This window comes from Dunckerocampus dactyliophorus, chromosome 21 (genome assembly GCF_027744805.1).
Source record: "Dunckerocampus dactyliophorus isolate RoL2022-P2 chromosome 21, RoL_Ddac_1.1, whole genome shotgun sequence".
NCBI classification, from domain to species: domain Eukaryota; kingdom Metazoa; phylum Chordata; class Actinopteri; order Syngnathiformes; family Syngnathidae; genus Dunckerocampus; species Dunckerocampus dactyliophorus.
The window spans coordinates 9,885,130-9,910,698 of record NC_072839.1 but is presented as its reverse complement, the minus strand read 5'-3'; the positions used below and the strand labels follow the sequence as shown (position 1 = coordinate 9,910,698).

General features: G+C 40.5%; 1 protein-coding gene across 8 annotated transcripts in view; it reads right to left on the bottom strand.

The window, feature by feature from the left end:
* The window catches only part of ofcc1 (orofacial cleft 1 candidate 1), a 126,336-nt gene extending 107,132 nt beyond the window's left edge, over positions 1-19,204 (bottom strand). For 7 of the 8 annotated variants that reach the window (XM_054766169.1, XM_054766172.1, XM_054766173.1 and 4 more), the window contains exons 1-2: positions 18,988-19,204; positions 2,912-3,015 (exon numbers count right to left, since the gene is read on the bottom strand). The gene's annotated coding sequence lies outside the window, so the exon portion shown is untranslated. The remainder of the gene's footprint in view (positions 1-2,911; positions 3,016-18,987) is intronic. The other variant, XM_054766170.1, reaches the window with a different exon arrangement.
* Between the last annotated feature and the right edge of the window lie 6,365 nt (positions 19,205-25,569).

The window sequence follows — 25,569 nt, the reverse complement described above, 5'->3', positions numbered from 1 at the left end:
AACACAAAAAAAATTTTGACATGAAAATAATTGATTTACAAATATAACACCATGAACTATTTACAATTTTCACATTTGGAATTAAACTGTGTGTGCGCGCATGTGTGTGCACACGTGTGCACGTGTGAGTGCGTTAAATTGTCCCGACAATGCGTCTGCAAGCTACACTCCTCCATGCTCTACCACTTCCTCCTTGCTGTCGAGTGTATTTTTACATGCGAATGATCCATGCGGAGCTCTTATCAAATGCACTTCTGCCACCTTGTGGTCGTTTTTATGGCATAAAACTGCTCTAAAAGTGACACCTATTAGTGTGCAGTTGCATCACCACCTTTTTTTTAAATCTCGCGCAAAAAAACATATAAATATGTCTTTGGGATCGGGCGTTGGGGTTTATAAAAACATATGAATACATCTTTGTTATTGAAGGAGTTAATGAGCAACCTGTATTAACATTGAAAAAATAAAACTCCAAAGGAGTCAGTGCCTCACCAGCCATGAACCTCACCAGACAGAATCAGCTGCAAACTTGTACAAATTCTCATTACTGTCATGTACTACATACCTCAGCGCCAATTCGCTCAGTCAAATCCAGGCCGAAAGATAAAATAAATATGTACTTTTTATGTGCCCTAATCTGTGCAATGGAGCTGGATCAAGGTCTTTCCTGGGATCATGGGAACTCCTTGAGATTTTCAAGAGCCTTTTTGTTTTTCCCCTTGAGAACCAGGCGCTGGCCTCTGGACCCTTCAATCCCCTATTGAGAAGCAAGAGGCAACACAGAGGAATGCTAAATGTCAATGGTCACAATGCACCAGCACCTTCACGCGCGCACACGCACGCGTGCACGCATACACATGCAGAACTAGATGGGGGTACAAGACCTGACCTCTGTGTGTTCAACTATGAAGGTTAGCACTGAAACTGTACTCACACTCCCGAAGGTGTCCATCACTGCTTCACAGCAAAGTCTTGCTAATAAAAAAAAATGCACGCAAAGACACAAATAGAAGAGAACTGCAGACATGCAACTGAAATTGAATAAAAAATATCATTAAGGCGCATATAATACTGCCTGTCTTATGTATCCTGGAAGTACAGGACAATGAGCACCTTTTTATTATGAGAGATAACATTTTTTCAACTAGTTTATTCATTTACAAGGACATTTTATTTTTTTCAATCCCCCCCCCAATGGTAATTCACATGGCCAGCACAAGTTTCTGTTGAATTAGCAAAATAAACCCCGGGCAAAATGTGAAAGATTATCCCATACCATGCGAGCTAGGATGAAATGCTACACTTTTTTTTTTTTTTCTTGAACGGAACACTTGTGCTCCGCTGGGTGTGATTGAAAAACATGTAAAGCTATTGAATCTGTGCTTTGTATATGTGGAGGGAAAATGAGTGTTGTAACAAGTGGGCCAGTGTTTTTGTAATTGTTTCAAATTACGCGTGGCGTAATAAGTCAGTGAAATCCGAGCCGGTGTGCGGTCCGTGCACGTTAACGAGGCAAGGGCCACAGGATATCCGTGCACCTTATCAGGGCTAACATTAAAAATAAGATTAAAAAACATTTTTAAACAAATGGACAAACAGGTACTGTATCTGTCTATTCATCACATGACATAAATCACATGATACATTCAGATGAGGCTATTAGAAGCATATTAGAAATTACAGTATAGTTAGTAAGTTTAGCTCTTCTGGCCTTTTCTGTCCTTTTGTACCCACTTGTGAATAAAGTCCAATATTTCCGAATGCCAAATGATAGTGCTGAGAATTAATTATGTTAGCATGTTAGCATTTTAGCTCTGGAAACACATACATGGCATGATGTAGGGACACTATACAACTGTCCTGGCACTGTCGGTACTTGGTGTTATCTTGCTAGGTGCTAACATGCTAACTCTTAGCATTTTTGCAATTGTACTTATGCTGAAATGCAAAAACGCACATGGGGAAAAAAAAAAAAAAAAGCCCTCCACAATGCAACCCAGCCCTTGACCAACATCACCAAGAAGGCAGAGCTTGGACACACTCCCCTTCCTGGCAAAACACACAAGGGTGTCCAAAGTGTAATGCAGAGGCCATCTGTGGAACAAAATAAACAAAAACCTAGCAAAAGTGGAAAAATAGAGCAAAAAGGCATATATTGTAACTAGTAAAAGCTAAAATTTTAATACTAATAACTAATAAAAACATAAAGATTTGTCTTTAAATATATGTATCATGTATTTTTATTGTAAATTGTTTTTTTTTTTAATGATAACTATCAAAGAACAACTGGGCATCCCTGACGTAAATAGACAAATACAAGTAGACTAGCGAAAGTGAGCTGTATTATTATAATATTATATAATCTTGTCTCGTCCTCGTGGACCCAATATCGTGCATCGTCTCGTCTTGTGTGTCTCGTGACACCTCCATTAATGAAAAGCAAGGTACCACTATATAAAGACATTAAAAAGCCCGTTTTCCATAACATCCCAAAAACCCCAAACTGCTTGATACAAGAGCTGACCTTCCCTGAGACTGACCGTCTCCTCTGTCACAATCAAGCCATAACCCAGAGTGACACAGCATGGGTCTATGTTTGCGCCGCAGACGCCACTGCGATGCTAAAAATCTTCGCTTTACATTCTTTTTTTCCGCGAACACGGATAAAGGATGTAATTCAATCGTCACCAAGGGACAGGGCACCAGAGAATATTGTATTTGTTTTCAGTGTTTCAAAACAACAAGCCCTCCGTCTCTAAACATACAGCTGACAGAAAAGGGCAGCGCACACTTGCTTTCTTCTTTACTACAAACACAATGCATACTTAAACACAGCATGGCAGTGCACAAGCTTGCTGCAGTTGACTTGCTGGAACAACACATTTCTAATATTAATATTTAGGGACGTTACCTTTCGACGTCCAAACGGCCCGTCTTCATGGTCAGCGCCACAGCAGTTGCCATGGGGACGTCATCAACACAGTCTCACGTCTCATGTAACCCTCCTCGTGTTGTCTTTCACGCACAGCAACAAGAAGCGCAAGTGAAAATATAGCATCAGTATAATCGTCTTTGGTTTACATGTACATTAAAACATTGTTAAAATTCTAACTGCCAAGATAAAGAAAGTTCCATCTTTATGACAGCCTCGCCTCACAGATGGCATCGCTGTTTGTTGTCTTGTCAATGCATTTCATTATTAATAAGAACGAAACTGCCGCCGTTCCACCCTGTTGTTTGCACTGGGACACGCAGAGGGAGGCATTACCGGTAAAGATGGCCACTTCATCACCTTTCAGCGGTGACAATGCACTCCCCCAAAGTGAAGGTGAAGGACTCACACTGCTTTGTCAACATACATTATGTAGTATATGACTATTGGATTATACATTATTAAGAGGAAGCTGCAGAAAAATGCATTTCTCAAGCGGATAGAGAGAACCCAGCGTGCACTCTAGGGAAAAGGTTGGAAATGTTCGTTAGCTATCGTTGAGCTTCCACGCAGCGACACGGCATGTGTCAATGGAACAATCGCTTTCAACACAACAGGAAGGAGATGATTTAATTACTTGCATTCTGTATGTAATCTTTTTCAATGCGGTGTAACCTCGGTTTGCGTACATTTGGTGTGTTTTTTCGGTTTACATTGAAAATGTATGCCAATTTTTCCTCGGTTTGCTACACTTATTTGTACATACATCGTGACATGATGTATTTGTATTTTGACATAAGTAAAATAGCAAAAATGCTAACATTCTGGCAGTTAGCATGCTAGCATCGAGCAAGATAGCGCTAAGTCCCGAAAATGTCAAGACAGTCCTATAGTGTCCCTACATCACACCATGTATGCATTTGCATTTTGACGTGAGCACAACAGCTAAAATGTTAGCATGCAAACAGAACAATATGCTGCGCGTCTTTTTCCAGCTGTCTTCGTAGCATATATTTATCACAAAACGTCCCTGCTAGCAACACGTTACCATGGAAACTGGAGCCAGAAGTCATTGTCTCCAGGCTGCGTTGCCTGTCCGACATCACCAGCGGTTGACTCTGTAGTAGTGATGGAAATTTCGGCTCATTTTAGAGAGCCGGTTCTTTTGGTTCGGCTCCCAGGTATCTGCTCAGATTTTTTTGTCGTCTTGAATTAATTTATTATCAAATTATGCGTATTGTGTAAAATGTATTACTACTGTAAATACATGATATCAAATGTTTATTGTTTAAATGGATTTATTTAAACCTCAAGGAGCAGCTACAAAATTATATACAATTTGATATTATAACTAAAATACAAAGACCCATCTCTAAAGACAAATTAAGTCAAAATAGGTCAAATCTCTTCATGCAAATTTCTCATGAACAAATCGACTCTGAGAGCACCACAGCGTGTGTTTAACCCCGCCCCTCCCCCGGCAGAGACGCCGCCACACATCTTGACCAAGGACATTCGCCTTGAACAGAAAAAAAGACCAGGAAAAAACTAATCGGGTCCAACTGGCTCCCAACAACGTCGTTCATTTCAAAGAGCTCATTTCAGAGTTCACTTCAAATTTCGGGACCGACACATCAGTACTCTTGCAAACTAACACAGTTATGCCAAAAGTCTCTGCTTTTCTTTCGGTCACAGCTGCAAAATAACCCACAGTGGAGCCAAAGAAAGTTGGCAAGTGCCAGCATTTTGATAAATGAGGTGAGAAACGCTGCTGATTTCAAGAAATAACTCATCGCAAAACACAAAGTCTTCAATCAAGAAAACAGTTTTTAATTGTGTACTGCATGTAAAACCAGAAACAAAGTGTTTTGTGTTCATTTTTTTGAGTGACTGGAACGGATTCATTGGATTTGCATTTGGGTAGAGTACATTTCCGTTGAACTTGGTCCTTCTGGAACGGATTAATAACGCTAACCAAGGTTCCACTGTATTGTTATGCCTCTATCACAAAACACTGCAGTTTCTTTCGTCATTAAGCAGCGTAAATAAGATGTGCACCAATTTGGACCTCCAAAGTCTTGGCTAAGCTGTCATTGATCGTTTATGCGATTTAATATAGACCTAAATCGCCATCTTCTCCAATTAATTCTCAGTGCAGGCATGAGAGTGGCTAATGATGTTATCTTACCTAATTAACCTGTATAGGGATCCAACTCCAGGACAAGGGATTCTTCATCCCTCATCCAAGTGTTCATTATTATCATTACAATCATTATCATAGAGTGGCTAACTTACGATGTTGGCCATTCCAATGCCATTAATCTAGATTGAGTCCTTTTTCATTTCTGGGGAGGGGCGAGCTCCTTTGGGGTCATTTTTAATTATCACTGAAAGGATGGGAATTCCGGCAAACTCAAATAAGATCAGTTGTGGTCACAGTAATCACCGGCATCCCACGAGAGCACATTACATCAATGTGCTTTGACTACATTTGTGATTTTTGCAGTTTAGTGCACACTAGCCCCTTCACTTTCTGTCAGCTTTCATTCGAAATGTCGGCTACAACCTATTAACGCGGCAGACGAGGAGCAGATCAATAGCCCTCATTGGGCCATGTGTCATTAGTTAATCGGCTATTGATGAGCTATTGACACGCACCTAATTAATCTCACACTCGGTGTCGGCTTTCATATGTTTCCTTAATTATGCTCTTCATCTTAGTCCGTACACATCAGGAGGCTGCCATTTGCTGCTTGACAGTGAGGAAAAGTTTGCTGTCAAGAATCACTCTTGCATTCTCACGTATTTTTCTTGTATTTTCTCTTCATCAATGAACCTCGTCGTGCAGCAGCAACACTGCAGCAGCAGAGTGCAGCAAATGCGAGTGTTGCTGTGGACTGCATAGTAAGTGACTTTATGCATGCAGTCTCCTGCATCTTAGAATTAATATTACATAAGCGATAAAGTCTATGCATGTCGTTTCTGGAATTTCGCAGCCTGTCCTGCGATTGGCTGGCTACCAGTCCAAGGTGTACCCCGGAGTCTCACCCGCAGTCAGCTGGGATTGGCGGTGTACAAAACGGATGGATGGGTACTCTTCATGTTTGTTGAAGACGTTTCAACGAAAGGCTTCTTCAGTTCTCAATTTGAAGTGTGGAGTCTCCCTATTTATGTCTCTGGTGGGGGTGTCACAATAGGGTTGCTGTTGTGCACAAGAGTGTCAGCAGCACTCTCCAGGACCAAGTTACCTCTAGGGTTGCAAATGTCTTTGTGATAGACGATTCAATACGCATCAAGACACACAGGTTATGGTATAATTCAAAAACAACATACAGTGGAGTGAAAAAGTGTTTTCCCCCTGCCTGATTTATTTTTTTTTTGCATGATTGTCACACTTAAATGTTTCAGATCATCAAACAAATTTAAATATTAGTCAATGACAACACAACTGCACACAAAATGCAGTTTATAAGTGAAATGTTTTATTATTAAGGGAGAAAAAAAAAAATCCAAACCTACACGACCCTGTGTGAAAAAGTGATTACCCTCCCCCAGAAAGTAGTTAATTGAGATCAGTGTAGAAAAGGTCATAAGCCATTCTAAAGTTTTGGGACTCTAGCAAACCACGGTGAGAGCAATTATCCACAAATGGCGAAAACATGGAATAGTGGTGAACCTTCCCAGGAGTGGCCGGCCAACCAAAATGGCCCGATGAGCACAGCGATGATTCATCCAAGAGGTCACAAAAGACCCCACAACAACATCCAAAGAACTGCAGGCCTCACTTGCCTCAGGTCAGTGTTCATGACTTCACCATAAGAAAGACTGTGGGCAAAAACTGCCTGCATGGTAGAGTTCCAAGACCAAAACCATCCTTGAACAAAAAGAACATTAAGGCTCGTCTCAATTTTGGCAGAAAACATCTTGATGATCCCCAAGACCTTTGGGAAAATACTCTGTGGTCTGACGAGACAAAAGTTGAACTTTTTGGAAGGTGTGTGTCCCATTACATCTGGCGTAAAAGTAACGCCACATTTCACAAAAAGAACATCATATCAACAGTAAAATATGGTGGTGGTAGTGTGATGGTCTGGGGCTGTTTTGCTGCTTCGGGACCTGGAAGACTTGCTGTGATAAATGGAACCATGAATTCTGCTGTCTACCAAAAAGTCCTGAAGGAAAATGTCCGGCCATCTGTTGGTGACCTCAAGCTGAAACCAACTTGGGTGCTGCAGCAGGACAATGATCCAAAACACACCAGCAAGTCCACCTCTGAATGGCTGAAGAAAAACAAAATGAAGACTTTGGAGTGGCCTAGTCAAAGTCCTGACCTGAATCCTATTGAGATGCTGTGGCATGACCTTAAAAAGACGCTTCATGCTGGAAAACCCTCCAATGTGGCTGAATTACAACAATTCTGCAAAGATGAGTGGGCCAAAATTCCTCCACAGCGCTGGAAGAGACTCATTGCAAGTTATCACAAACGCTTGATTGCAGTTGTTGCTGCTAAGGGTGACCCAACCACTTATTAGGTTTAGGGGGCAATCACTTTTCCACACAGGGCCATGTAGGTTTGGATTTTTTTCATCCCTTAATAATAAAGAGTTTCATTTCCAAACTGCATTTTGTGTTCAGCTTTGTTGTCACTGACTAACATTTAAATTAGTTTGATGATCTGAAACATTTAACTGTGACAAACAAAATCTGTGCGAAAAAAGAATGAATCAGGAAGGGGGCAAATACTTTTTTCAATTGGGAGACTTCACACTTCAAATTTAGAACCGACGAAGCCTTTTGGTTTAAAAGTGAAACAGCTCTCCCAAAAAGGCCAGTCCAGTTGCCTCTATTCAAGCCCCGCAGATTAACATGACCTGGATGACTATTGCCATAAGGGTGGCATATCATATACAGTACATGAACTAATTTATGATCACAAACATGAATCAAAAAGTGTCTTTGGATATGAATGACCTACTTTATTATTGGCTGTTTGTTTTATAGAATAAATACATAATGATGTTGTATTGAATTATAACATTCACATCGCCAAAGCAGTCAGTGAGCCCTGCATTCTATACGTTTCCCCACTTTGCTGATCAATAGCTCAGTGTATGTTATATGCAAGAGCACCTGAAGGTGACCCCGACGAGCTGCATCACCATGGGGCTCCAATAAGCTGCTCTTAAACCGCTACTCTGCAAGTGCAAATCTCCAACTTTTACCCTGACGCTGTTGGTTTGATTATTGTTTATAGATACAGCCGAGAATTAAAGTATGGCCCGCAGGCAGCATAATTATTTACAGCTGAAAACTCATATCATTACCAGCATGCTCCTAATTGCCAGAAGTAATATCAATGTTAGTTGATTAAGTGTTTCCCCCCCCACCCATCTTCAGACTCCATAATGTGAAGAGATTGTTTTCCCTCAGCATATGGAGATGATGGTTTATTTCAATACAGCTGTTCATCTGGCTGCAATTCTCCTTTTTTCACCCTTCATTCCAAAATACAATACAATCGGGATCTTCAGAGGCTCGCTATCGATTGCGCTACTTTTTGTAGTTTGTTCACAAGGTTAAAAGAAAACACAGGAGATTTGTCCTTCATAGCTAAAAGGGAAAAAAAAAAAAATATGATTTTTTTTTTCATTATAAAGATTTTCCCTAAATAGATGCAGATGTGACATGCAGAGACACTGCCAGATATTCAGACTCAAGGTGAGTCACAGCTAAATAGAATAGTCAAGTCCGCAACAAACTCATAAACCCATTAAAACCGATATTTCGGTGGACTTTCAGTCCAAAGTGACAGTAAAATGCAACATATGTTCTATTTATTCTTATACTTAACTAAAAATACTTCTATCATTCTTTGCAAAGTTCAGATATCTACATTTGACAATGTAAACTATGTTTTTCTTTGCTTCAACTCTGGTTATGTGTTCCGCCTGGTCTCATTGGCACCGCCCTCTTTTGTGCCCAACCAATCGGCTTCTTCCCTTCCCTCTTGTCCTACCCAGCTGTGCATTTTTGTTTCATTGGCTTCTCAAATTAGGAGGGTACGCGAGGCAGGGATTCTAATTATAACACTTCTGTTCGTGTCTTTATTCATGCTTGAACGATGCTGGTGCCAGCAACTCATACAGTGGTTTGTACAAATAAATAAATAATAAATATATTGCTAAATATACTGACAATAGAAATAAATATAAAATATAATAATAATAATGAATGCTTAAGGTTCTCAATGGTACTTCCAATCATGGGGGGGCATGAAAAAATACATATACCGGGGGGGGGGAGATGGCAGAAAATAAGTGAGAATCACTGAGGCTATTTAGTTACTGGGGGTCTGGCTTATCTATCAGTTAGTTTTTTGTAATGTATGCTATTTTTCACTCAGTTACTTTTTTAGTCTTTGCTGAGTCCATGTGTTGGCTTGAGTAGTACGCGTCGAAACGGGGCTTTGGTCAAATTCGAAGGCAAAAAAGTTTCAGGGCTGAGTTCCTGCTGCATGATAGAACATAATGCAGAAATACAAGGACATCCATTAAAGGAAATATAAATTGGCCCTCAAAGATTGTGTCTGAAGGGCAGTTAACGGTCATATCTCCGCAAGAATTAAACCTGTGCAGGGGAGTGGAATGATATGTTAAAGGGGGCAAGACAAATGGTGATTAAAAGTGGGCCTTGGGTCATCATTAGGGCATAATCTCAGAGAAGTTGCGAGCGGCGTGGGGGGTCTAAGAAGCATCTCGGTGACCGTCAGGAGGCCTCTCACGTGCGACTGACTCCTTGGTGATGTGCACTGAAACTAATCCTTTTTTGTCAGCACTAACCATTAATTAAATATGAGGCTGCAATCAAATGCAACTCAATAGTAAGGATAGTGATAATAGAAACACCATGGCTGTGCCCTAAATGCTATAAATGGGTATTAAATTGCAGCTTACAGCCCATAGAGAGTATATTTGCATTGTACACTGGATATTCCTTTGACAGGCTATGAAATAAACTGGCAATAGGAAAGTCACAGCTTGTTTACTGACTGCAAACATTTTTATGTTTACATATTGTTTTGTAAACAAAGGCTGCAAGTGTTTTGACTCCTCCTGTAGATCACCTGACCTCCTGGTTGAACAGTCACCCCCACATCACATCACGTCTAAACATGTGGGAAAATGTTTGAAATGCAAATGTCCTCAATGACAAACTCACCGCTTGTCGTCCGCGGACATGCAACGCTGACCCTTAGGGTAGCAGTGAGCTCATTGGACTATTCATAGACTATGTCCTCTCGCTTCTTTTTTTTTGCCTTTTAAGTTTTTTAAAGGGTATAGTGTTCACTCTGTGAGTTTAACCTAGATCTCTTTTGAACTTTTAATGATCTATTTCCTACAGTTAATGATTCAACGCAGGCTTTACTGCCGTGTGTGCACTGACATATTAAAACACGGGCAATGATGCGGAAGGTAACCAAGGTTACGCTGTTATTTCTCTCTTTCGTCACCTCACTCTTGTACATTTCCTTTTGGCATTTACACCACCTCAATCAGTTTTCCAAACATGACGTTTTACATCCAACAGAAGGCATATTACCTTGCAATAAGGAGTCTGGATGGTCGTTTTACAATGTGGCACAGTGTGGGATAGCCGGCTTGCTGTAGCACCTCACCAACAGCTAATTAGAATGCATGGTGAGTGACATAGCATATACTTTTTTCCCCCCGCTATCTCTACACCATTTACCCCAATCTAAAAGGTGATACGTGTCAGTTGTTACTCATAGCCAACAATAAATAAAACAAAGAGCTAACTGAAGCTAGCTAGCTAAATCTAAATGGATCTAAAGATGAATTGTATTAAAGCTAAGCCAATGGTGGAAGAGAGAGTGTTACAATTACTGATTTTACAAAAACGGCCTGGATGCAACTACTTTTTCCCCCAAACAAAAAGTATCAGAACATCACCACCGGCTAGCATATTGCAGCATCACCGGGAGCACTTCCTGCTTCCCAGCATGCTTTGCTGGACTGCTTTGTAAATAGTAGTAAATATAACCTGTTTAATATTATGCAAGTTGGTCTAAGTTGTTGTTTCCCGTAGCGTTAGTAGTTTCCCTGTGTGTGTGTGTGTGTCTGCTTACCTGTCCGTGCTTATCTCTTTCATCTTTGTCCGACACCACGGCCACGGTTAGTGTTCTTTGTAGCTACCCCCTTTCATTCCTAGTCAGTGCCAAGATCATTCTGTCATCCGTCCTGACTATTGTCTGCCCAAATAAGAAGCAACTTCCTTTCAAGCAGTTGAAGCGCCTCTGAACATCTCTTGGCCGATGCGCGACCATCACAATATGTTAGGTGGGCTTGGTCACAACAAAGTATGGGCTCCTATGAGTTTTTCCAATATCTGATCCAGTAAATTAGCCCATATCGGACTGATACCAATATTAATTATCGGATCGGACCTACCCTAGTGCCTTCATCCGACTACACCTCAACTTTGACCTCATCTGTAGCTTCAAACAAAACCGTGTCTTGACTATGAAAGGGTTTAATAAATTGTTTAATGAGTTAAATATCTACAGCTCTGCCGATACTTGAATGAACCAATCAAGCAACACGCAGCATTCAAATGAGTGGTTTTATGTTACACAAACACACATTTGTGTTATGCAAACCTACTTTAGTGTTGTGAACTCTTAAGAATGCTGCTCCATAAGCCTGATAATCCCCACGCTTTGTTGATTTGCCAAGAGATCAACAGCATAAAGTATACTTAGCGTGTCTTGTTCAAACCGTCGATTAAAAGCGCATAAAAGGCTGGCGTCAACTTGAATGCAGTCGATGCATGTTGATCGACACTTAATTGGTTTCTTGGCCGATGATGTCTCAGTCCCCTCGAAGAGCAGACGTTCCCATTGACGCAGTGTGATGTGGCTGGGCCGAGCAAATACCTTTTTAAACAAAGGATCTGTACAGTATGTGAATCACACATGATTGTTGCCTGGGATGTCTTCGTCTTATTTCAGGGTTAATGGAGGCAAAGAAACAACGCCAACAACAGAAGTCCCTTAAGTTATAATTAACTGGTACGGTTTGCTTTCAATATGGCTACATTTGGAAATGCACACAAGTGAGGTCAAGTACAGAATGTGCTAACTGTGCCGTTGTTGGATTGTGTGTAATTAAGACAGTGACACAACAGGTACTAGCTTAGCAACATTTTTACACACAAATAAGAAAGTGCAGTGATCCACGCAGATTTTTTTTCCATTACACTTCAGCAGCCGCGATGTTAATGTCCACACAGGACCTGTAGTCAATCTACATTCGATCAAACTTATTTAAGATTTGTTGGATCAAAACACGATTGCTGCATATGACTCCTATCAAAACATGTCTACTTCGGAAATTCACGACTTCTGGCGCTCTAAGCATCATGGGAACTGTAGTTCTTTTACCTAATCTACTGCCATCTATTTTATATGTCATTTACATAACTACACATCAACAGAAATGATTAGCAGTAGCAGTTCGAGCTGCCGTCATTACAGCCTGTTTGCCCCACTGCTATATTTTGTAATTGTAGTTTTCTACTGGAAAAGACACACAGTGGGCCAATAATAAGCTTTCTGTGGTACATTAATATGGCTATTTATTTGAGGAACAGACAACGGCACTGACACCTTTTCTGACAGTGTCTGCCATGTGAGGTGCAGCAGCTTGAAAAAAATTAAGAAAAACATATTTATAAACATTTTTCAGCCATGAAAATGGAAAACTGGACAAAATATGTTCCACTTTTTTGGGAAGTTGGGAAGGCCCCACACTTTAAAACAAACATATTTGGCATGACGACGGTATTCAAAATGCACGTCACTTGCGTGATCATTTCTCTTGGCCAGTGAATAAAAATAATGCTGTTTTTGACAACTTTTTAATTAAAGGCAACAAGGTAAAACATTATGATTAAAAGTGATAAAATGAATGGTCCAATAATTACCTAATATTCTACATATTTTATCAAGTGCCTTTTGTGCAGATATTTATTTTAAATGTCAGCCTGTCTGAGGTGTTGGCATATGTAATATATGTATTTTAATATTTCCCTTCCTGGGCAACGTATTCAAAAATGGAAAGCATGATATACAGTATGTTTTGTTTTTTTTTAAGAGAGTGATTTAGAAAGACGTCTAACTCATCACTTTCCCTCGGCTGTATTTTGTCATCGCTACTCTTTGAGTCAAAACTGGCAGCCAAAAAGAACACCGTCAGAGCCCAAGGCGATCACAGCACCCTTCTCATGTCTGGGCCCATGTTGGGCAAGTCTAAGAACTCAGTATGAAGTTGTATATGGAAGACAGAAGCACGAGGAGGCATCCTCTGTTGTATAAAAGTCACACATCGCTCGCAGGCATCAAGAACACAATAGACGTTGAGTCATGAACGTATATTATGAAACAAGATTGGAGAGTGGCAAATTGGTAATTATCCGACGAGCTCGCAAATGAACATTGTAGTCTTGCTTATGACTTTGCTCTGCAGTCCCCAAAGCCTCTTCTATTAATTTAGCTCTAAGGGGCCGTCTGTAAACAGGCTGAATGAGCTGTTAGCCTAAATTACGAGTGAAAATGAAGGACTGGCTAAATATGCTGAAGGAAACAAACAACAATAGTGAGGAGAGTCTTGTATTGTTTGAATATGTTACTGTAGTTTGCTGCATGAATTGGTTAGCCTCATTAATTCTTTCCAGATGGTCCGACTCAAACAGGAACGTACTCTAACCAAATCTATTTTTCCCATAAGAAATAATGCAAATCCAAATAATCCATTCCGGATGCCCAAAAATGTGAACACAAAACACTTTTTTTTTTGTTTTATATGCAGAAAACAATTCAAAATGACACACGAAAGGGATGAACGAACATTTAACATCACTTTTACCCATTTTGTGTTTTGCCATGAGTTATTTCTTGAATTCAGTAGTGTAGTATCAAAATGCCGGCACTTGCAACTTTCTTTGGCTCCACTGTAGGTTATTTTGCAGCCGTGATCAATAAGAAAATCAGAGAGTCGTGGCGTAGCTGTGTTAGTTGGCAAAGAACTACAGAACCAACCACAAACGGGCGATGGAGCTGATTACTTGCTAACAGTAACAGGCTGCTAACAGTGACGTTTTGTGATAAAAATACGTTTTGAACTCAGTTGGACTCACGCGGTGGATGGACAACATGACAAGACGCGCACCGTATTTTACATTAACCACGGCAAATTTTTTGCCTAAATTTCCAGGGTAAATTGAAAAATATGCTAACCAAGACATACAGTAACTGAGGTTCCAAGTCAGCCTGTCCGAAAAGGAGTAGGAATAAGCAGAGCTTATGTACTCCTTATAATGCAGTGTAGATGTATAACATTGCAATAAAAATCAAAACTTAGCATGACTGTACTGTCGTCCTTCGCCACTTCGCGATTTGATTTTCACTCTGAATGTCTTTAAATGAATAAATTATGCTGTTTCGTAGTTGAATTTGGCCTATTAATAGGAACAAAAATATGTATACTGAAGCAAATTTTACATTTTGCCTAAATTAAATCATTTTCAACCATAAAAATGGCTACATGAACTAAAATACAAATATAAGGCATTCAGAAGATCCATTCAAAATCGCTGTGAAAGATATATATTTACACTGGTCAGTAATGTTACTGGAATATTCAATGAGCACCAGACTTGATCGCCATGGAAACAGACTTTTATTGCAGGTTTGCAAGCTAAAACTCAACTCTGAACCTTCGTATTATAGCAACACAAACAAACACAAGTGTTATTAATGTCTTAAAATGGCTTATTCATTCTTATTATGTCTACTATATTGGGTAATACAAGTGTAAAGGTGACTATAGGGACGTTAGTTCATGTCTTCAGGGCTCTAATCTTAAAAAAACGTATTTAGAAGTTTTAAAACAGGTTTTCTATGATTCCATTTATATATGAGGAATCCTACTTCAAGGAAATTCACTTATCCCGGTAGGGTCTGGAACCAATTAGGCACGATAAATGAGGGATTACTGTATGAGAGGCAGATTTTTTTGGGATTGGATCTCATTAAGATGTGCAAGTGTACCTGATGGTTAGATGTTTTAGCGAGATGAGTATATTTCGTTCAAAAAAAAAAAAAAAAAAAGACTACAAAATTCATGTTCTGACAATCGCATAAAACACAAGATGGCACCATACTGCTCTAATGTGCTTCAATTCATTCTTACAATGAATATACTGCGTGTAATTAAATCACCATGGTATAAAATCTGAAATGTACTTCACGAAATAAGATATCCAGCAGATGACACGACCGAGGGGCAATCAAGTCTACACGTACCAGCTTGACACAATATGCCAGTGTGGCATCGTTTGTCACATATCATGTTCTCTCTCTCTCTCTCTCTCGCGGCTTAAATGGAAATTACTGTGAACTCTTGCGATTCTGTCTGCCACCCCCCTTCCTTCATGAGGTCACTTTCTTGCCCTCTGGTTGTCTTAGTTGAGAACATGAGCAGACTATTACTAGCCTAATGAAAAAGGAAGTAAGACAGAAAGTTCCAAATTAATTTACAGTACAACACACCTTAAAGGTAAGTGACTGCAGAAGCCATAAACGACTGTAATTGAGGAAAAAGCCTACAGCCTACACGGGGAAACAAATGGCAAATTAATGACGCCATGGGGACGAAAAGTGGTAACTATTCACATTGATCAGCGTGGTGATCTTGCAAATCCACCCCACCATCACTGGCTGCCCCGTGCTCGCCCACCCCCCGAGCACACTGCATATATATTCAAATGAGCCAGCCATTAACTCTAAGTGGTCTTCACCTCCAAAATTCCACCATTTTTGCAAATGAGCCCATTTTCAACACGAGATGTTAGCCAGTGGCAAGGGTCAAACGGTCACACTGTAGTAAATATGAGGAGCGCATTTGCTCTTAATGGGATTAATAAGAGGTCACTGCAAAGCACGTGAATGGAGAAGTTGAGCTTGTCTGACAAGTTCACACATAGTTCTAGTTTGTATGCGTTGTGTCTATGTGCACCTCCGCACCACAAGGTGGCGATTATGCTCTTTTCAGCTCGTTCAGCTACGTCACATCTCGGGATGAACCGGATAATGCATTTTTGCCGAGTACGAGCATGAAACGAGTACAGTTCATCATTATCCGTAACCATGATGAAGGAAAATCCGCATTGGGTAACTACTTATGTATTCAAGCGTCACGCTCTGTAATTGGGCAGTCCCACACAGCGACCGCCCCTCCATAGACAGACTCCCTTCAGCCAGAGGGGGGAGGACGCGGCGCATTTTGACAAGACAGAGTTGAAAACGGCTCATGTCGCGTTGATATCACTGCCTTCACTCCGGAGGGGGATTTTTTTTTCGGTTTTCCTAAGTTTATTTCGTAAACTGACTACTGCAATACTTTGTAGTGTTCATAGTCACTTTCATAATTACAATATAGGCCAATAGTTTGGCCACACCTTCTGATTCAATGCGTTTTATTTATTTCATGACTATTTACATTGTAGATTCTCAAAAATTTGAATGAACACTGGTGGAATTATGCACGTTCACAACAGTTTCCTGCTTATTTTTCTTTAAATTTGAATACAAATAGAATGAAACAATAGAATGTCTATGTTTTGGTTACAACTACACTATTTTGATACAAAATCAGCCTCATTTGTGTTAATAGGAATGGAAAATGACGTGGGTGTTGAACAGAAGACCTATACTTCTGCAAGACGTTGGCGCGTACAGACAGCAAAGCCCATCGTCTCTTCCAGATTTGCAGTTTTGTAGTTATTGTTTTGCTAATATTGGGTCTCTACAGAGCAGCTTTGGTTTAACATCTTATACCCGTAAAGAGCTTTGGACAGTGGATTTCATCACCGATCTTCGACTCATCCTTGAGCTCTCCAGAGTACCGGAATCTACTCACACCCCGCAGCCGGGCGGAAGTGCTCGAAGACGGCATCGGGAACGTAAACAGCGGCAAGGGAGGTACGGAGGAATACAAGCTAAGCTCAAGCTAACACCGCACAAACTCTCCATACCGAGAGTTATGCTAGCTACTGTGCGGTCTTTGGTGAATAAAATGGACGTGTTACGACTCCATGTCACCCACAGTAAGAGACTTTCGGACTGCAACATCACGAGTTTCTCCAAAAGGTTGCTAAACAGCAACAACAACATTTGACCATTAGTCGACTATGGACAAAATTTAACAAGAATTGACCGCGGCCAGATGTACTGTCTGGTTCTTGTACAGTATTGATGATAGGACTTCCTCTATGGATGGCATTGCTTTTGAAAGCATCTCTCTCTGCTGTCCTAAATGTCCACTCCGTGCTTTAATCCAATAGGCAAAAGAGCATTAAGCTTTTGCTGTGCACCACAGTAGGCTACAGAGGCCTGCAAACTGGACTGGAAATAGAGAGAGAGGAAGAAGAGAGCACTCTCGCATCCCTGCCCTTCCACTCCATCGAGCATGCACTAGGGCAGACGGACATATGGGTGACGCTACATTCTTTAAAGAGGCAAATTCCTGACCCCTCCGTTACCGCGGTGGCCGCCTCCCCCTTCATTCTCTTCATCCCTTTCTCCTGGCCTGTCACTCACAAATTGCCCGTTCGAATGTCAGCCCTCCTCTTTATCAAACAAGTCCATTGTCTGCCAATTGCCGGGGCGCTGACAAGGAAAGGCGAGCGAGCCGCAGAACCTCATCTGCGAATGAGCGCGTGTTAGATATCGCTGCTCGCTGCCATGTTTGCTGCTGTCAAACTTTTTCAGCGTGGTGCGCGCGGTCAGACACGCAGCCAAAAAAAATCAATACCGCTTTGCATGGGCCTGACCCACATACAAGGAGGCCAGTGGCTCCCCAGTTGAGCCGGTTTCATTATTTTGAAAGCAAGTGTGCGTGTTTGCAAACGTGTGCATGTGCCTATTATCATGCCCGTGTGTACATTTGCGAACTTAATATACATTTGTGTGTACACACAAGAGGCTTTGTATTAGCTCATGGGTGCAAGTTTCTGTGTATACACATGCGTGTGTGCGTGTGTGTGTGTGTGTGTGTGTCGGTGTTGAATTCACACAAGCCCTTCCTGCTGCCTGACTTCACTGTCACTGATTGCAAGCGACACAGCGCTAAGAAAAGAGCAAAGCTGACTGTCAGCCGCGATTAGGTCGACTCCGCAGACAAGACAAAGAGCGAGGGGAGCACATGGATATTAGCGACGGTCGTTAAACAACTTGAGTCCATGAAATTTGCACACAGAACCTGGTTTCGCGCATGCACCAAAAATAATAAATGTTCTTATACAAACATGCAGGAACATGGTTTCCAACAGAGAGGAAGTCATTACATGTTGTATATTCACAGGCTTGTGCTGGACTTCCTTTAACAGCTTTGAAGTGTTTCTCATATTTGTTCATCCAGTTCTGCATTTCTTTTTGAAAGAACAAGTAGGAAGTGATGTCATTTTACGGCCCGGAGTAGTTGCTGAGCCAACATTTAGCAATATTCTAGTACAGTGGTTCCGAAACGTTTTACAGTGGCATACCCCCCCACTCCTGCACACATCAATTAACGTGAAATATTGAACACAATTGATTGGTATTCATTTTAAAGTAATTCTGCGTCAAAAGGTGTATTTTGCATGGCTATATTTTGATAAGGTTCCACATGAGCACTGATAAACAGATAAGTAATCATCCTACACATCTTTTATTCCAGTTTGATGTTGGCATTCTTTCGTTTGAATGGCTTGAATTTGACCATCGCTTTTTTTTTTGTCCACTGACGATGGCTTAGGGTTTAAATTAGCATAATAATTAAGGGGAACGTTTCACAATCACGATAAAGCAGTATCTGAAGTACAACAATACATACAACCAACTCACAGTGACAGGTTTTCACCGGTGCACCGTGCGGGGACTGGAACTTAAATATTTGAGATTAAACACTCTTAAACCACAAAATAATCGTCAAACTTACTTATTCGTTCATATGATGCACACACAGCAATGTACAACATCGTGTGCGGTCTCCTTCCTGCTTTCTGCTCGTTCGCCATTGCACCGTGAGGCGTTCAGGTGCACTCGTAATTGAGAGCGCTAGGCGCTAATTGATTTTAAGTTTTATTCACGTATCCCCATTTACAATTGGCCTCCCCAGAGGTATTCAGGAGGTACTTTGGGAACCTAGGTTGTAGTACACACCTGTGAAGTACTGTATGTGTTTTGTAGTGGTTTGTGTTGGGAGTGTAACGGTAGGCCGTAATCACGATTTACTACTTTACCTCGGTTTTAAGGTGACTGTTGGGTTCATTTTTGGCACAGTACGGGAGCAAAATGCAACTATATAAAATATTACTAGTATTTAATTGAATGTATTAACTTATTAACTAAAACATTTATTAATCATTCTGTCAATTAATTATATTAATGATGAATCTTTACATCTACAGTCACCTCTTGTTTATGGCGGTTACAACCCCAATAAGTGAATTTCTGCAAAGCAGGATTCAATATTAATAATATACCCCGCCTCTCGCCCAAAATCAGCTGGGATTGGCTCCAGCATACCTCTGCGACCCTGGTGAGGACAAGCAGCATAGAAAATGGATGGCTGGAATATATTTGTAGTTACAGCATAGAAAAACCTGTTTATGACTTTCAAAATGCATCCTTTCCCATTATTAGAGCCCTGTAGACATGAAATAACACCCCTATAGTCACCTTTACACTCTTATTATTCTTTGTTTACGCCCCATTGCCGGCTGTGGTCCCTGTCTCGCCAGCACCGGGTGGATATAGCGGCGAAGGCGTTGGATGAGGGAAGGGATGTGTGTGTCCTTGGATGCATGAGTGTGTAGGCCTGCAGAAGTTCCCCAGACAGGTGCCCAATCTTGGAGCCTCAGTTCGCAGGGCGTCATAGCCATAACACAGCAGTTGCCATGGAGACATCCCCGAACGAGCCCGTGACAGAGACAACAAACAACAGTATGTTAACCGAAAAAAAAACGCTAAACAGGGCGGACGCTAACCAGGGTTCCACGGTACTTAAATCATTTATTGATTATACTGTAGGTCCAGGTCCGTATATGGATCTGGACTCGGATCGCGGGTGGCTAGTTAGTGAGCCCTGCTCTAGATCTTTCACAAACGGACATCTTGGCTGTCCAGCGACTCCACCCTTTCGATACATCATGTAAATAATGGCAGGGTGCCACCAAAAGACAGTCAAAGGCAGCTATTGCATTAAATCACATACAATACCTCCTGATATTCCAGTTGTACTGCAGAACGCCAAGGCTTTTCTATTTTTAGCTACCCTCGCTTATATACCTAAAAGCAGCCAATATTTAAAGACTGATAGTGAATAATTTATATAGGAGACGTCTCAGTGCAATCTGAGGAGAGTGTGAGGGTGACATGATATAAAATGTTAAAACTTTCTTTTACATCCCTCTGGCGGTTTAGCCCAAATATAATGAAAGGGTTTTTTTTATATTATTATTATTCCGCCATTCTGTCATTTATACATTCACATACAATACTAAAATTTCCTTTTCACTTTGATTAAAAATGAAATACCAGAATGAGAAACTCCTGCATAAATCCTTTTGTTGCACAAAAAGTGAAAAGAGGGTGAGTTCAGACCCCCCCCCAAACCCCCAAACCTCTTGAAAAGTGAGCTACAAACTTCTCTTTTTTGACTTTCCCTCATGTGTGCCGAGGCTCACTCTTTATTAATCTGTTTTTTTTTTTGTGTTCCCCCCCCCCCCACACACACACTTACTCAGAATTCATAAAACCAAGTATGCGTTCACGCACCGGCATGCACAAGCACGCTATATAACAAGCCGAAGCCCACATAAAATGCGAAAATGTACATGCAATGTAGGCTTCAGAAGCGCACTCCTCCCAAAACACAACAGACTCGCATGTAGAATGAGTCAGAACGAAGCCCATGCAGACACATTGAAAGAAAAGCCTGTTTTTCCTGCTGGAGGTAGAAATGGCTGCCAAGAAACGGGGGTATCCCACAAGCCCTGTAGCCAAGAGACCAAGGCACCAGATTGAAACTTTGTGCCTGTCTGTGGGTGAAAGCCGAGGAAATGGAGACTACTCTTGAATGCATCTTTATATTCCTTGCATGTGTGGGCGTGCAGGTACGGGTGACTGCAGAGCTTTTATTACTACTGTATTTTCTACCCATTATATAGCTCACATTGCCTTTGATCTTTCAATGTTTGTGTGTTGATAGCAGACTCTTTTCCTCTGATAGTGACCCAAAATCACAAGAGGTGGTCCCCCCGAGGCTTGTTTGTGTGGGAGCCTCTTTGAAAACCACCTGCAGAGGATTTTTGACTCATTATCATTTTCATTTCTTACCGTCTTTTTGATTTGGGCTCACGGTGGTGTGGTATGGTTTATTTGTTTCAAACATGCAAGTTACATTAAGGAATATCACGGTTCGACATGTATAGAAAGGATTGTAATCGGCCCTCAGAATATTCCAAAATGCAATGAAATAAGAAAAAAAAAACAGCCAAAATGGAGAAAAGAGCGGTAATTTTTACGAGAATAAAGATAGTACGAGAATAAAGTCATAATGTTAGGAAAAAAGCAGCATAAAGTTGAAATATTAATGACTAAAATATGTAATTTGTTTTTAAAAAGTCGTGATATTATGAGATGCAAGCAAAACAAAGGATACGTTGCAATTTTAGGACAATTAGGCTGTGTTAACGTTATAATATTCCCATAATAAACATAATAAATAGTAATGGCACTATAAGAAAGTTGAAAAAACTGCATCTCAGCTTTGTGATTCAGGTGAAAAAGTGTATTATTAGACTGAACTTTGTTTTTTTTTTGTTTTTTTTCAAATATTTTAGCTTTCTTCTCAAATCATCGTCATAAATTTTCTTCTCGTAATACGACATTACGCCCATTAAACTTTTTCCCTCACCTAATTTTCCAAAAATGACGACTTTATTTGTTGTTTTGTTTGTTTTTCCATAATATTATGACTTTAAATAAAAAACGTCTTTCTTTAATGTTTCTACTTTATGCTACTGAAATGACATTTTTTCTCTTAATATTTTGACTTTATTCTTGTAAAATTACTGCTGGTGTTTCCATGTTTGCTGTTGTTTTTCCTCATAATATTATGACTTTCTTTTTCTTTAGTTTTTCTCAAAATATTATGCATTTTTCTTTAATATTTCAACTCTAAGCTACTAATTTGAGATGTTACTTTTCCTCATTATATTCTGAGTTACTTGTAAAATTGCGCTTTTTTTTGTTAGAATACGATTCAACTTTCTTCTTTTTCCTCTCGTAATTCTGACTTAATTCCCATAACATGCTGACTTCATTCTTGTGATGTTATAACAGTTTTCTCAACCTAATTTTCCATAAATTACAACTTTATTTGTTGTTTTGTTTTTCATAATATTATGACTTTAAATAAAAAACTTCTTTCTTTAACACTTAAACTTTATGATATTAAAATTATGTCATTTCTTCTCATAATATTATGACTTTATTTTTCTGTTGTTTTTCTCAAAATATTGTGCATTTTTCTTTAGTATTTCAACTCTAAGCTAGTAATTAGAGACATTAATTTTCCTCAAGTTTATACTTCTAAAATTGTGCTTTTTTTTGTTAGAATACGATTCAACTTTCTTCTGTTTCCTCTCGTAATTCTGACTTAATTCCCATAACATGCGGACTTCATTCTTGTGATGTTATAACAGTTTTCTCAACCTAATTTTCCTATAAATTCCAACTTTATTTTTTGTTTTGTTTTTCATAATATTATGACTTTAAATAAAAAACGTCTTTCTGTAATATTTCTACTTTATGCTACTAAAATTACATTATTTTTTTCTCTTAATATTTTGGCTTTATTCTTGTCAAATTACTGCTGGTGTTTCCACGTTTGCTCTTGTTGTTTTCTTTTTTTTTTTTTTTTTAGTTTTCTTGTTGTGTGCTGCGGGCCAATAAAAAAACAACCGTGAGCTGCAAATGGCCCCTGGGCCACACTTTGGACCCCCGTGATTTATATCAAGGTATACATGTGGCAAAAACACATCTCACTATAATGCAGTGCAGTTCTACATGAGCATATTGTTAAAAACCAAGATTATCTTTGTAAATGACACAGCTCCAGTTTCCAGTGCGCATGCTTTAGGGCGTCTCCAACGTTGTCGTATTTTAAAGACACATTCAAATGCATCAGGTCAAATGCCAACTTGCCACGATGCTATGCCAGTTTCTCCTATTTCTCGCTTACACCGCCCATTTCTCCTGTGTGCACACTGAGAGAATTCAGCAGTTGCATTTATCAATGCCCAAATGTGTGTGATTTAGCATAGCTTGAAACCACAGAGAGATTAAAAGTGAGAGAGAGAGAGAGAGAGAGTGAGTATAGCTGGCCTATAAATGAAGAAATATGGCCATCAGCCATAACTGACATTACCGGTTCCTTAGTGACTCTGATGAACTGCTGTCACTTTCGATGCATGCGTGAAACACTGCAATAAAAACCTTTATTTTTTTTATTGCAAATGTTACGACGCTAAATAGGAACGATGGTTACAGTGTTTCATTTGAACGGATACGAGGCAAATGATGCATACTGCATCACGGTGTTGCATTGTTGAACAAACAGCCGTTAAAGGAGAAACGGCACTTCTCATTGCGCTCTCAAACTAAAGTTTAAAAGCGTAACGGTGCATCTAAATGCTCCAAAATGGTGAATCCCCGCCAAACAAAGCACTGTCAGAGCTCAAAAACGTTACCAAACAGTGCAGCCTGCTCGACAAATCAATACAATTATCCTTTGTTCTCAGGGTGCGCTCTCTCTCCCCTTCTCAATAAAAATGTATTTTTATACGCCTCACGCACAGCGGCAAAATGTTCAATGACAATGCGGCGTCTGGGGAACAACGGAAGCAAACAAATACGTGTATGCTATTTTCTGCTCCTCCCAAGATCAGATATTTGGGGCAAGGTGTTGCTAGTTCCCTCGTGGGTCTCTCAGGGGAGTTTGTGCTTCGTCTTCGGGTCTGAGATAAATGAAAAACCTTTTGACTTACCCCCTTCTCCTCCAAGGAGAGTCATGCAAGGCGGGAATAACTGCAAACTTTGCTAGGATGTCTGAAACTGCAAAAAAAATTTAAAAAAAATTAAAAAAGAGGGGCGGGGAAAGGATTAATAAAACATTTTCTTGCCATTCAGATGCGCTCTATTTTGATTCTAGATTTGAAAGTTAAGAGGGCGGCCTGTCAGTTTAGTTAGGGTGTGTTTTTCATTTGTCAGTCGAAAACTGTAAGATACGCTCACGGGGCACTTCATTAGGTACACCTGTTCACTCTACACACACACATGTGGCACTAACACTCATATTTTAATGTGTCTTTACTAAACTAAGGCTGTCAAAAATAACGGCGGTAGCTAATATATCTATGTGGCAAGCCACACCACCTGCCGCGGACCCCGCCTGTCCACACTGGGGGGATGAAGCGGGTGTGTGTGCATACGTGCATGTGCAGGAGTGTCCTTGGATGCGTGTGTGTGTAGGCCTGGAGAAGTCGCACAATCTTGGTGCCTCGGTCCGCAGGATGTCATCGCAATAACACAGCAGTTGCCATGGAGACGGTTGTGAACGAGCCCCAGACAGAGTCAACAATCGACAGGTGTCCGTGAAGAAGGATTGGAGGATCCAGAGCGCCTCACTGGAGGAGTTGTTCTAGCAAAGACCTTGGCCAAGGCCTGAGGGGGAGGCCGAAATGCAGATTAGATTGTTTGGGTTAGTGCGAGTTTATTCTGTTTGTCCACTCTGGTCTCTCGATCGATCCACCAATCCTGACGGGCAGCTGCTGGGCACACTGGACTGCTGTCTCCATCTTCTGAATTCTGTGGAAAGACTCCTCAGGGACATGATCCTGCATTTCCCCCAACTCTCCATCACGTAACCGGCAGTGAACGTCCCGTCAGGGCAGACAGGTTCCGCCGAACCCCAGCTTCTCGTCGAGAAGATTTTGTCAATTGCGTGGCGAGACCGACTGATCAATTCCATGATTTAAATTTGGAGAGCGGTGCGTCGAGAGAGGCTCTTAAAAGTATGAGACGGGACAAAAATGAGATGTCATAGCAAAGCAGGGAAAATAAGGGAGAGGAGAGAGAAAAGAGGCCACCGCCTTTGTTGGGAGCCAGCAGAAGGCTGTGTGTGTTTGCAGTCCAAATAAACAACAAGTGAATATTCTTATCACTCACTCGCAACTCTTCATGAGGAAGTATAAGTTGCTGCATTCAAGTGTGCTCGGAAATCCCAGAAAATACACAACGCATTTATTCACCTTCCATTTTGTGAGCTCTTTGACCACAAGCCCTCATTGCTCACCATTACACCGTTCAAGTGTGAGTCAAATGTTTTGCTACATTCAAACTATGCCTCCTCTGTATGGATAGAAAATAAATCAAATAAAATCACACAAAAATCCTATTTAATTATTAAAAATTTACTTATTTTAATTTAGATTTTAATCATAATATATTAATT